This window comes from Euprymna scolopes, chromosome 31 (genome assembly GCF_053919585.1).
Source record: "Euprymna scolopes isolate OS-2025 chromosome 31, ASM5391958v1, whole genome shotgun sequence".
Classification (NCBI taxonomy): domain Eukaryota; kingdom Metazoa; phylum Mollusca; class Cephalopoda; order Sepiida; family Sepiolidae; genus Euprymna; species Euprymna scolopes.
The window spans coordinates 53,129,381-53,144,961 of record NC_136512.1 but is presented as its reverse complement, the minus strand read 5'-3'; positions in this window follow the sequence as shown (position 1 = coordinate 53,144,961).

Below are 15,581 nucleotides of genomic sequence, written 5' to 3'. Positions count from 1 at the left end.
AGTCCTCTTCGTTGGTGACAGGATTGGAAGTGTTTGCTACCAACACTGAGAGGAGTAAGTAGGGCTTTTCATTTCGATTGAAACAGTCGCATTTGCAAATGAGTTTTCCAAGTGGTGACTAGAAATAAAACGCTTATCTTTTGGTGATTGTGTTTTTTTCACCGGCAATCTTTCAAAGCTCTTTATTGAGCGAATAATGTCTTTTCAACCTTTATTTTATTTATTTTTTAAAAATAAAACCAGCAACATCAAATTATTTAAGCTATAAAAGCTATAAACAATAGGCTCTTTTTTTTAACAATGATTATTTAAAAAAACAAAGAAAAAGTGCAAATATTTATACCTTCAAGTCTCAATTCAGTGCATATTTAGAATTACATTAAATAAAAAAAATACAGGAAAATCTTTATGATGCACGTACTAGTCACAGAATGAAAATGTCATATTCCAAAAATCACATAGATTTGTCTAGGAACTTTTCTAATAGGCTAGTAAACGAAAATATTTAGTTGTCAAAGGTCAAGTAAAGATAATTTTTTCCATAAAGCCCTGGTAAAGCTCGTCAGTTGTATAGAAGGTTTATCCCAGAACGTACAAAAGAATGTCATAGAAGCACCGTTATCAATTTCATTTCATTGATTTGTGATTCTGTGTCCAACGTGTCTTTGCTTACCACATGCCGACAAGAGGATGACAGATCCCGATGCTGACTCTTCATGAATTTTTACCAGAGTCTTGTTAGCTGGGTAGCTTTAACTATGTTGTCATCCTTCCTATTATAGTTATGGATAGTTGGATTTTGGGAGGGGAGTAGTAATAGTGTCGAATATATGAGTGAGAGTATATACCAGTGACTTTGTGAGCTCTCATCTAACTTCCTCTGAATCTGACCGAAATACAAACAGTTTGAAAGAATCTCGATCATAAAAAAGTTTATAATTAATGCTATGTCATACATTGCATTTCATTTTACCGAAATATTTGAAACAGATTATATATTAAAAAAGTAATGTACCTTTTTCTAATAAAAATATTTACTTAATAAATACATAATTCAACATTTTCGATTTTATTGGCAAAAAGAAGCAAAGAGTAACAAGCCAGGTAAAAAGATAAAAAAAAATATGTGAATATTTATCTGAGGCGACTTTTAACCTGAATATGGTATCATCATGACCTCCTTTCGCAGGCTGTTCCAGGAAGCAGAAATATAGACAGAGAATGCTGCTTTTATTCTATTGAGACAAAAGTGACAACCACGAAGACCACAAAAATTCCTCTAAAGATAGAAATACATTCCTGTTGATGATGCTTTATGCCAGAATCGAGCTGATCCGCTCACATCCTTATTATTCAAGTGAGCACAGATTTAGTCTTTGAAGCCATTCTTTGTAGGTAAGCATGGAAAATCTCGTCACCATCTTGATTGCCAACATATATTTTTGAAGAAAGGGATTACTTGGACGGCATACTCATGAATTGGTTGGAATAGAATGATGTTTATATGATGAAAAGCGTCTACTGTTGAGCTTAGGAAGGATCTCTATAGAAAAGACTCATTTTTGTTTACCATCTTGCTACGGTGATGTGTTGATTTGAAGGAGTTGTCCATATCTGTACCAAAGTCCTTTGCATTAATGACGATATTGAGTGTTTAAAAGTGTTATTAAATTTAAATTTTAAAGTTGACGTCAGAGTTCAATTTGATGCATGTTAAATCGTTGATATAAACATTTACAACGTCATCATATTTTAGTTATTGATTTCAACTGCCAAATTGAAAAAATATGGATATATCTGGAACATAAGAATGTTTCATTAGATATCCTGTTGGTTATATAAGCCTAGAACTGGCACCAAGCATTCTCTACATTAATGGCGTTGGGGAGGTATTTCTAAATCAACATTAACTCACAACGGACCAGTGAGTTACTTGACATGTTGTTTACTGTCTTCTCAAAGATGGCATCCCTGTTTTAGTGTCCACAAAAGAATATCGCTAAGAATTTCCCAAATCTCTTTTTGCCTGTTTTTCGAACATCTGTACCTATATATAAAAAGTGTATATCTCTATACAACCACCATCCGCATAAAGTATTGTTGCCACATTTGAGCTGGTGCACCAACCTAATCTCTTCCTCTTGGACAAAGAATTTCTAACATAATAAGTTCTGTACTGTCTGCCATGCTCCAGTCCCTATCACATCACCACAGTGTTGCATCCCTTACAAGTCCTTCCACAAACTGTGCTCCAATATATATATTGTATGTGTACCCTATCAACCAAAATACTTCCAACCCACCCGACCAAAAGCAAACATTCTGTCTCTTCACTGTAGAGATCTCTAGATAATAAAAAAAACTATCTACTTTAATAGCTCCTTTCCTTGGACCGCTGACCTTTGGAATTACATCCCTGCTTCCTGTTTCCCCACATTTTTCTGCCCAACTCACTACTTAGGATGCTCCCCTATAAATCTGGTCCCTATTATGATAGCTCCTTATCCTTCAATTGCAATTTGCCTTGTTTCGTATGAATAAAATAATACAAACAAACAAAATATCTGATGATTTTGTCTGCTATGCATTGTTTGAATGTTTGAAATGTTTTAACTCAACGAATAAAGGATGTTTTAATTTTCAGTGCAAATCTTTTCTATTTTCTACCCCCCCCCCACGTCGCAATAACTAGAGAGTGTCTAGTTTTTGGGCAGCTGTTTGTGAAAGCAAGAAAGAAAGAAAAAAGGAAGTTTTTTATCCAATTCTTACGGCAAAGACAGTGAAAAAGATGTTTTTACTGACTTTCATAAAGATTTACAAACAGCCGTGATGATTTTGGAAGTCTTTCACCGAGAATAAGTTAATCAGCCGTTTCGTATAATAATAAACAACGTCGACTGATGCACCCAAAATAGACACGCATTCCTTTGAATCTTCTCTTCAGCTTCTTTTTCCGATTTCTTTTTTTCTTCGCAGCTGTTCTAAACAGTCTAGTGATGTAGGCAATATTATTTCACTACATAAACAGATCTGCCACATGGAAGACGAGAAGGAAGAAAACGAAAAGAAAAAATGATTATTTTTCTCTTTCAAGGAAAACAATTTTCAATTAAGATTAATTAGCTTGCCTCATTTCTTGAATAGCTGTGAAAATATATTTCTTTTCACATCTTTTGTTTTCAAAGTTGTTAATTTTAACACTTTTTTATTCAACCTAATGTGGGTTAGTTTTATAACTTTTAGTAATCCGTATTATTTAGATTCTTTGGACAGCTGTTCTCATCTTGAGTGTTATTTGCACAACGTTTCAGTCGATGTAACCTCCGATCTTCTTTAGGTTTATCTTGCCAAACCCAGGAATCTTTCTATTTAAATCGCAAATCTGCATGCAATTTCAAACAGAAACGTTTATTTGATCCCCATGCTAATATCATAGCATAATAAACATAAACATAATAAACAGCTTTTGTGAGGAGATAAGCAGCAAATTGTTTGTTCACATTACATTTACATTTCATATTATTTGGATTCATCGGACTACTGTTCTCATCTTGAGTGTCATTTTCACAACGTTTCGTTAGATGTAACCACTGAATTCGAGAATGTTTCTGTCGAACTCAGGAATTTGGATGGAATTTCGAGCGGAACCCTTTATTTACTTCACGAGGGTAGTGTGCTCTTGTTCCATTGACCATGACTGGATATAGATCCTAAGTAATTCAACCTTCAGGAGAATATCACTCACAATTGATTTTTTCAAGTACTCTAACCACTGCGCCATGGGTCCTTGCGAACAATTCTAGTATGAACTTTAGGAGCCTTAAACCTATTTTAATTTCTGGTTGTAAATATCACTATTTATTACTTATTATTACTATGTATTAACGTATCTCTCTCTATATATTATTGTTTTTTACTTATTACTTGTATATATTATCTATTGTTCATAATTGCTGGCTCCTATGTCGTATTAAATTTTATACTAGGTCTACTTAGTAGCTGGTTATTCCCCCGCATATGTGCTGCTTCTTTCAGTCGTCTTACTCTCCACCGTTCTTCTCTGTCTATAATTTTTACTTCGTCCCATAATGGTAGATGGTTTCTCTTTTCCTTCCAGATATGATCAGCTATACTTGACTTTTCAGTCTTTCTATGTACTACGGCTTTTCAATGTTCTTCTAACCGTATTTTCAACGGAAGACACATTTCACCTCTGTATAGTTTTCCACATTTACATGGGATTTCATATACACAGTTCTTAGTCATGATTTTTTCTGTAGGGAGCTTGACTCTCACAAGCTGTTTCCGAAGAGTTGAATCACTCCTGAATACTGTCCTTATGTCATATGGATTACATATTCATTGAAGTTTTTCAGACAAGCCCTTCATATATGGTATACAAACTGTGGTGAGTTTCTGAGTGGTATCCTTTTGTGTTTGATCCAGATTTTGCCCATCTCGAAATTCCGTCCAAATTCCCGAGTTGGACAGAAATATTCCCGAGTTCGACAAGATACACCTGAAGAAGGTCGGAGGTTACATCGACCGAAACGTTGAGAAAATCACAATCAAGATGAGAACAGTAGTCCGATGAATCCAAATAATACGAATAACCAATCCTCATCTAAAAAATTCAGAATCAACATTTAAATTTCTACAGGTTTATATATTCATGAAAAAAAAAAAAAGGAAACAGGGAAGCAATTCCAAAGGCAAACATCAGATTAGACAATTTTCCAATATCGAGAGACCTCTATAGTGAAAGGGTGGGGTTTTGCTGCTACTCAAGTGGTCATAAGTAGCTACATCAGGTAGATGAGTTACAAGTGTATTGAGTTTAGCAAAGATGATTCTGTGAAAGTACTTCTAAAACAGGCGCAGGCATGCAACTTTGCTGTGATGTGACAGGGGCTAGAGTTTGGCAGATGGTGTGGGGCCTATTAAGTTAGAAATTATTTTGTACCCAGTCAAAGAAGGAGAGGCTAGTAATTGGTGCACTGACCCAAGTGTGGCACACAAGCAAATAATTGCTTTATACTGATATATAGACTACTAGCAGACGTAAGAAATTTTTTTTAGCCCAGTAGAGAGAATCTTACTTTTTTGCAGCAAATTTGGCCACATCTTCTATGTACTTATTTCTCATGTTGCTTGAGAATGTCAATCCAAGGTATTTGAACGTTGTGCTTTCAGAAAAAATTACTGTCGCTAATGCTAATCGGGAGTTAACTATTGTTTCAACATAAATAAGTTAAAACACACTTACAGTCTGTTTTACCATTTATTATCAAATAATCATTTTTACAATAAATGATTTTCAACAAATATCTACTAAATACTATTTTTGTTTTACTAATGGGTCATCACTTATCAAGGCCAAGAGCCACTCGATGATAAAGGTAAATAAGGCAGAATGATTATCAGCTGAAATATGAGGAGCACTATGGGAGTTGTAACATTGATCAATGGCATGAACCGTGTTTGATTACTTTTGGTGTGATTTATGATAAGAATTTGTTGACATTAAATTTGAAGAAGAACCAATTGTAATTAACCAGGAAGCAGTCATGCAGTAATGTGTGTCATAAGAAATGCTTACAAAGAATCTGCATCTATTGAAATTTCCTTCGATGCTAGACACATGAAGGGAAAAATGGAACGGCTTTTTATGCTGTGGTAGCATTATGAGTTCTTATTGTGAATGTCTTACAAAAATGAACTTTTTGCAGGGGCCGATGCTGGCAGATCGGTCTTACAGCTAAGAAAGGAGACAGACATAAAAAGCAATGGCAAGGAAGGAAAAACAAACTAGTGTCTGCAACAAAATATTAAGGTGGCATTTATTTCCAAGAAATAAAGAAATAAATATGTGACTGTCATACGAAACTTAAAATCCAAATATAGCTAAAATAGGATTCAAATAAGACATTGTTGTTTTGCAAGACATCTTATTGATTCATTACACTTCGTATTGTTAAGCATAAAAACTTATTTGATCTAATCCCTTGCTTGGTTGGTAAATTTGCCATCTACTGATGAATGCTGCCGTGTTCAATCAAGGTTATTTTTATAAATTTTGTATAATCATTTGATTCTTTAAACATGTAACGAATTTACAATCACAAATTGTAATACATATGTCTCTTCGTTTGTTGTTTTCTCCTCAAATCAAGGCTTTCTTATTATGCATATCTCTCACAACTATTTACTGGTTAGAGGAGTTAATATAATGATTGAACTGGCCTCTATTGAAATGAACGGCTCTCACCTTGAGGACGCTCCCTGTTTAGATAAACTTCTTGGTCTAACCTTCACTTCTGAAATAGAGCATATACATCAAATCTGTTGCCAAAATCGCTGGAAAACTGGTTGGGTCATTCTACCACTCCAGTAGATATCTAACTGCTGAAACAATTCTCTAAGAGCCAAGTACGTCCTAGGATGGAGTACTGTTGCCACATCTGGGCAGGAGCTGCTTAAAGCAAACTATCCTGCCTCAAGAGAGTTCAGAACAGACTTTGTAACCTAGTAGGCGATGCCCTTTTCTCTTCTCTGCAGCCTCTTTCCTACAGAAGAGACAATGCTAGCCTATCCCTGTTCTATCTCTATTTTCATGGCAAGTGTTCAACTGAGCTCCAATCAATGGTCCCCCCTCGTCAATCCTTCACAAAAAACACTCGTCTAGCCAAAATCACTATCCATAAATTCAACCATTCTCTATCGTTGACGAAATCTAAACATAGATTCCATGAAACAAAGTTTCTTCCCTAGAACTGCCAGCTTGTGGCACTCCGTTCCACTGGTCTGGTTTCCAGCTGACTACAATATCATTATCTTCAAGTCCAACGTAAACAAGTCAGCCGTCCTTGTAAATAATTATTCTACAAACGATTATTACATAAACGTCCAATGACTACAATACATACATTATCCCTTATCCTCGAGTGGTCTTAATATGTAAAAAACAGTCTATCTTTTTACATTAATGACAAACAAGTTTTAGAGAATAAAGGATTTATTTGAGCTACACATGGATAAGTAAATTACTATTAGCCAACCTACTCACTCTAACAAGAAGCCACGACGTTGCTCGAAATTGAAGGAGGAACACTACCACATCTTTTTTTCTATGTTCATAATAAATAATACCATATTAAGATCTGTGCTCCAGTTTCGCCTCCTAATTTAGTATGAAGAAACTGAGATTTTGGAATACTCTCTGAATTAGTCTGATATATATATATATATATATATATATATATATATATATATATATATATATATATATATAATATATATATATATATATATATATAAAATTACGATTAAATTTACCAAAATGATCCAAGATGGTAAAATTAAAGTATATTACAGAATTAATATTTATAAAATTATCTCAGCCAGATGTAAAAGCTCGATAAAACCAAATAGGAGATAGAGCTTATAACACGAGCAAACAGTTAATAAAACATGTTAAAAACACTTTGAAATGAGTAAAAAACATATTTAATCTGAAAAGGAAACACTAGATAAGTGGATAGTCCTTAATCACCGGAGTTTTGAAGAAATACTTTCCTTCTCATCAGAGGGTAGGAATTAGCAAAATGCAAGATCGGATTTTGCATGCTAAAGTATTTGATGAAACAACAAGTAAGTCAAAGATCTTACTTGAAAGCAAAAAAAGTGAAGCAGAGGGAATATGGTGAAGAAAAAGGTGATTACATATGAATGGATAGTCTGGTGGAAGATAAATAATCCAGTGACGGTAAAATCAAAGTATATAATTTCAAGAAAGTTAATTGATTTATTTATATAATAAATAATATAATTTGTTTATTTATATCTCGGCAGTAGAATGAAAAGCATATCTTATTTTTCTTTTATTAATATTATTGGAATTTTTCCTTTTTTCCTTGTACACATTTTTATGAATTTTTCCATGGATTTCTGCCTTTGGATTATTATGGACCATCTTCTTCCAATTACGGGATTTTTGGATTTTACTTGTGCAAATGGAAATTCAATATCCACTTATTAAGTGTTTCCTTTTCAGATTAAATATGTTTTTAACTCTTTTTCAAGGTGTTTTTTTTAACATGTTTTATAAACTATTTGCTCTTATATATATATATATATATATATATATATATATATATATATATATATATATATATATATGTATGTATATGTACATATATATATTTATTTATATATATATTTATTTATATATATATTTATATATATATTTATATATATAAATTTTTATATATTTATATATATATATATTTATTTATATATATTTATATATATATATATATTTATATATATAAATTTTTATATATTTATATATATATATTTTTATATATATTCATATATTTATATATATATATATATTTATATATTTATATATATATATATATATTTATATATATATATTTATATATACAAATTTATATATATATATATATATATTTATATATATAAATTTTTATATATTTATATATATATATATATATATATATATATATATATGATGTAAATGTTATCAAAATTCTTAAGTGATGTACATAGAGATTTGAGAAATAATCTTACCCCCAAAATTTGTAGACATAGTTTAAATTGAAATTAAAATAAGAAATATTTGAAGTTATAAAGGGTTTCTGCCATCATAGACCCCTTGCAGGTGGACTTAGAGATATGAGACCACTTCTATTGTCTTTCACATATTTACTACTAGCGGGGAGGGGGGGGGGGAAGCGGCTTCGCACGGGCGTAAAATACGTTTAAATTTGATATTTTAATTTGTCCAGATATCGTAGATATTATTATAGTGTCGTGATTTTAAAAGTAAAAAAGAAAATTATTTAGGTATCATCAGCTAGAATCGAAACCGAAAGCAAAACTCTAGCATTCAAAGCTAGTGACGTTACCACTGTACTAACGTGACACGCATATAAACCAATTAAAAATTAAAAATAAACTAAGATGAATGTACAAAATGTTTAACGATTTTATTTTTAATTTTGACCCCTTGAAATCAATTTTAACCTGTTAAAATCTCATGAAAGAATGGTCCCTAAAAATCCAATCATTTGAGGCCCCTAGCGCTGCTCTGTGACTTTTAGTTTCGGAGGAGATAGAGTTTTAAAATGAGACAGACAGACAGACAGACAGACAGACAGACAGACAGAGATATAGCTGTTTATATATTAGATTAATACAGCATTCTATATATATATATATATATAGACTAGCAGGAAAATCCGCGGTTGCTTGGGATGTAATGTAGAACACCCCTACGTCATTTTCCATAAGACTATATTACTTTTTGTTTTTGTTTTGCTGCTATCCGTTAAACCCGCTAATATAATCGGAAAATTTTTTGAAAAACTCGCTTATATATATAACTAGTGGGGGTACCCGGCGTTACCCGGGTGTTTGTAGGTGTGTGTTCTGTTAAATGAAAAAGAAACCGGGGGGGGGGAGTTGTTAGGATCGAACCCGAAATCCTGAGGCGAAGTTGGAAAATAAAATCGGCCAGCCAGAATGAGTTACTGAAAGATGTTTGAATTTATTTAAGTAAGAACCAAATTGACAGGTGCACGCACGGAAGTCGTAAAGCAATAGCTATTCAGCAAATGAGGTCAATGACCAGGTTTGTTTGTTATAAGCGAAGTAAAAAAAGAAAACAACGTTAAAACTTAAGCGCGGGGGGGGGGGGTAATCAAAACATCGAAAAAAACCCACAAAAAAACTAACTTAAGGCAAACGAACAATGTTAAATGTAAAAATCGAAAAAACAAAAAAGAAATAGCTTAAATAAGTCTGTTTCGATATTAAAATTTAAAAAATCGGTGGGTATCCGGGTGTTTTTGGGTGTGTGGTCGGGGATGGATAAGCGAAGTAAAAAAAAAAAAACAGAAAAACGAACGTTACGTGAAAAATGGCTTAAATAACACTGGTTCAATATGTAAATTTAAAAAATCGAAAAAGAAAAAAGAAAGACATCTCACACTACGATTCGAACCCAAAACATTTAGATAACGAACCAACCCGCTAACCAACTGAGCTAACGCGAAACATGAAAATGAAATTTGTTCATTTTTTCAACTATTTAAAGTAAATCAGGTCATGACGTCATCTGACGCATGCGTAGAACCGGTCGTCGTCAACAGAGGACCGTTTTTGTTGACACCCCCACCTGTCGAAAATTGTCGATTTCGGGGTGAAAAAAATGAACGTTTTTAGCCAATTTTTCGATATTTTTCGTGCGAAGGATGGGGCTTCAATATGATACCGAGTTTGTGAATTTTCGTCGTGTCTGTCGAAAGTTTTTAGAGTTCACACAAACACACTTACAAACATACAAGCATACATACATACATGCATACACACATTTTCGCTCTTATATATATAGATTTAAATTCCATTAAAATTCAGAAATATTTATTTTAAGTTTTAAAAGAGTTTTCCTTAGAGTGTTAATAGGTAGATCACATATTGGAATGTAACCAATTCGGTTGATCGTTATTAGAAACCATTCGGTAGATCCACATATTGGAAAAACATCCTTCATTTTATTCATATTTTTCATGGTGATTATTAAAGTTCATAATTTAAAAAAAATTTCATGGTGATTATTAAAGTTCATAATTAAAAAGATTTTCATGGTGATTATTAAAGTTCATAATTAAAAAAAAAAAAAAATGAAACAAAATAAAACAAAAACATTTACGTCCGATTTTTTAAATAACAATCCAAGATAGAACCCATTGCAGTTCGTTGCATATTCACTTAGACTATGTTGCTGGTATTATTTGGTTTGATAGGCAGGTCTTGACTTCAAGGCCAGCTGGCACCATCTGCAAGTAGAAGATAGTTGATAGGTTTATCTAATCAGGTGATTACATACACATGGATATTATATAGAGAAACTAGATGAAAACCCGTCCCAGGAAGGGTAACATCAATTCTTCGAACAGAACAGTTTTACACTGCGTTTTCTGTCTCCTTACAAAGATTAAAATCAAGATATAATGCGCCTAAGCTTTACGTCTAGAATCCTTACTCTAATTTTGATTAAATTCAGTTCATTTTCTTGATTCTAGAAAACGTCTAAAATTTAAAGCTTATATCTAAGGGATCTTAAGAAGAAAATGAAATTCAGAGAATCTTGCTTAGTTTATATCTAATAAAGTAGTAAATTTAATGCAAATCTGAAATAGTTGAACTTTCAAATGAGAGATGATGCTCATATTATCCCCTCTAAAACCTTTTAAAATAGCCCCCAACTGAAATTTGGGGAATATTTATTCATTGATATCATTGTTAAGATTTCACAAAAATTGGAGCTATCTAAATTTTCATGAAGTGCTTCAACCTCCTTCTTGCATATAAGTAAAACTAAATATAGTCCACAGTTAGACCGTTATGCATAGCAGCTGTGTTTCATCATTCATAATTATCGATTAATTGTTTATGAGTAAATCTTGCATATACAAATATATATTACGTAACTTTATATAATACAGGAAGAAAGCCATTTCCAGCCAAGAAATGAGAGGGATATTTCATAATGTAATCTGCTTAAATAAGGGACGTTTAGTCAGGTTGATTCCTATTTTGTGATTATATTTATCCACTAGCAGGCTACCTAGCGTTGCCTGGTTTTAAAATATGCTTAAATATGATATTTTATGCATATTTTGTATTCATTATTATAGAGCCAATTCTCTATTGATTATTATATTGTACCTGTATTGTATAGCAGTGATTTCAAAAGTTTAAAAAATATGACTTGGGTGTCATTAGCTAGAATCGAAACAAAAATCATGTAGCTCTCCATCATTATTCATTACCATCTCAGCTAAGTCCATACACTAAAAAACAAACTAAAAAATAGCGTTGTTAAAGGTATAAATGTATATTAGCGCATGTGTAGAAGTAACACATTCAATAAACTTACACCTGTCAAATTCTAAGGTTTGAAAAATTTTGATCCCTTAGCAGCTAACATCGACAGACACGTATGCACCACAGAAATGGAAATTAGTCTATTAGTTTCGTCTCATTTAGCAAAGCGTTTGTTAGAGTCGCAGAGAAAGATATAACATCTTGTCCCATTGATATTCTAAAAGAAATATTTTATATTTTGCGGTGAACAGGCGGGAATACCCAGGCATGCGAAGCGTGTTTTTATCGCACAACGTATCACAATCGAATAAAAATACGCAAGTGTATTTTACCGAATCACTTACTAATCACTTCGCGAATGAAAACTTGCAAATCTTCCATTCAACTTTCTTATTAGAGGCAACGTTGTTTGTGTCATCGCGTTGCTTATATTCCATTAAAAAAATATTTCTTCAACATAGACACAGCTTTATTAATTTTTTTCTAATCTTATATTTGAATTATATATTTAAAACATCACTTTTAGTCAGTGCTCTTACACACATTTATTAGTGCTATTCTAATTTAGTGTTTTAATTATATAATAAAGGTCGTATATTTGATGCAACTATATATCTTTCTTAGTGTTTTAATCATTGGTCCAACGACTTAGTCGGTTTTGGACCTTAGAATTCACCCTCGACCGTTCGTCCATTTGTTCCACAAATTCTCAATAACTACTCATTAAATTTTTCTGAAATTTTGCATTAAGTTACAACTACCCAAGGGAGGAAACGTAACATTCTCGGATATTTTTAATAAAAGTTCTGGTTGCGTTCTCAGGGAGTCAAAAGGAGTACAAAATGGCAAAAAATAGCACCTTTCGGGACGTAGAATCTTTTTTCTGATTATTCGATTTTGCTTAAAATTACCCAAAAGCAAGATCACATGGATATACATCTGGAAACGTAATATTTTACCCTGTGAACATTCTGGTTGCGTCCCCAGGTGGCCAAAAGGGATCAAAATGGCCCAAAAAAGCACTTTCGGAGACATAGAATCTTTTCTGACTATTAGATTTTGCTAAAAATTACATAAAAACAAGACTACATAGATATATATCTAGAAACGTAATATTTGACAGTGGGAAAATTCTGGGGCTTGAGTCCCAGGATGTTTTAGGGGTGAAAAAAAATCACCTTTTGAGGCTAATTTTTCTTTGTCTCTTGAAATACGTACTTGTAGGGGTTTAAATGGTACCGAATTAAAAAAAAATAAAGCATTGTTTGTCATGAAGCGATGTCATTTGGTTGTTTTAGCCCAATGTTTTACATGAGGCCAGGGGTTTAAGTGGCAAAATAGGTAATAGTTCTACGACTGATTTTGGCTAACAGTACAAGGGAAGTAACCATGAAAATATCTTTTATTCAACTTTCTTACTGGCGTATCTGTATCGTAATGCACTTGCAATAACCCTTATCCCTGAGTGGCTTCCGGGCCTTGATAAGTGGTGATCACTGTGTAAAAAAAAACTTTCTTACTGGCATATCTGTATTATTGTTATAGCATCATGTTCGCATGCAACTTTAAAAACATACGCTCGATTAGATTTCGAAGATTAAGGTACAATATAACAATTGAATTTCTCATTTTGAATGTTATTTTCACAACGTTTTGGCCGATTTAAATTCCGATTTTCTTAGGTGCATTTTATCGAACTTTGGAATCCGTGTTATGCAGTCTCGTTCAAAAACGCATACATATATACATACAAATAAATATACAATATACATACAAATAAATATACATATAAATAAACATATATGTAATATGTACCCGTTTAAAACAGTTTTTTGTTCATTAAAACAATGCAAAAACATAGGAAATTTTTTATAAATAAGAAAGAAAATGTGCGTAAAAGTAAAAGTCAATTGTAATTTATGCGCGCCTTAAAATAAGCATGCAAAAAGTATTAGTCAAAAAGAAAATTTACAAAGAAAACGTTTTCCAAAAACAGTGATTTAAAAATTATTTGTTAAAAATTTTTTTTTTCAAAAAAGTGATGCAAAAAGCATTTGTCAAAAAGAAAATTTACAAAGAAAACGTTTTAAAAAACAGTGATTTAAAAATTATTTGTTAAAAAATTTTTTTTCAAAAAAGTGATGCAAAAAGCATTTGTCAAAAAGAAAATTTACAAAGAAACTGTTAAAAAAGTGACTTATTTTTTTTTTATTTTTTATTTCAGTAAAAGTATTAGTTACGCGTTAGTAGGTTAAAGTTTTAATACAAACAAAATGGATGCAGTTTAATGTCTTGCCAGGACATTTTTCAATATATAGAAATTTATATACATACAGGCCCGTGAAAAGTTATTCAAAGTCAAATCCCCCAACAAGTTTTGAGGTAAAACTCTTTAACTTTATTCTTGTTGCGGGTTTCGTGAACACATCAGCAATATTTTGCTCTGATGACATGTAATTCAAAATAATGGATTCCGTTTTTTATGAAATGGTATTTTATATCTATGTGCTTAGAACTTTGGTGGATTATTGTGTTCTGTGCTAAGACTATACTGGCTTGATTATCACCATTAATTACTACGGGGCTTTTAGTTAATTCTGGTTCTAAAATAGTCTTTAGAATATTTTTAAAGGAGTACTTTCTGGGTCGTGTGTGAGCGCAATAAATTCTGCTGCACACGTAGAGAGAGAGAGAGAGAGAGAGAGAGAGAGAGAGAGAGAGAGAGAGAGAGAGAGAGAGAGAGAGAGAGAGAGATACAATCTGTAGCTTTTTAGATTTCCATGAAACAATATTCAAATATACTTTTTCGATCTTTGTCGTTTCCCCAATCTGAATCTGAAAATCCTTTTAATTTTAGGGGATTTTTTGATTTTCTAAATACTAAATTCTTTTCCTTAGTTCCTTTTAAATAACGAAGGACTTGTTTAGCTCTGTTTAAATCCTTCATTGTCGGTCTTGATAATTTTTGTGATAGTTTTCTTATGGTATAGCATATATCGGGTCTCATCTCAGCCATTAAATTGATAAGACTTTCTATTTCTCGGTATAATTTATCATCTATTATTTCAGATTCTGTGTGTATATTTTTATTACTATCATTTTCGACCGGTGTAGAGCGCTTCTTGCACTCTCCCATTCCAAATTTTAATAGTATTTTGTCAATGTATCTCGATTGATTAATTGTAATAAGTGCTTTCTTATGAGTAAATTCTACCCCCCAAACCATGATATTTTGCCAAGATCGGTCATTTTAAATCTTTTACTTAATTTCTTCTTAGCATCGGTCAACATTATGTCACAATTTGATATGATTAAAATATCATCGATCCATAAAACCAAAATCAGTAATTTATTGTCTTTGTGTTGGGTATATAAACAGGGATCTGCTGGGCCTTGTTTAAATTGTTGTTTAATCATATAATCATGAAATACTGTATTGCAACACTGAGCACTCTGCTTTAGACCGTACAAGGATTTGTCGCCACACGCTATTTTTATTTTTCATTATAAATCCCTTTGGAGGTGTAATATAAATTTCACAGTCTATTGGGGCATTCAAATAAGCATTTTTTACGTCCATTTGATGGATGTTTAGGTCATACTGCGATACGATTTGCAATAAAATTCTGATTCTTGTTAGGTTTGTGGTAGGCGAAAATGTAGAAAAA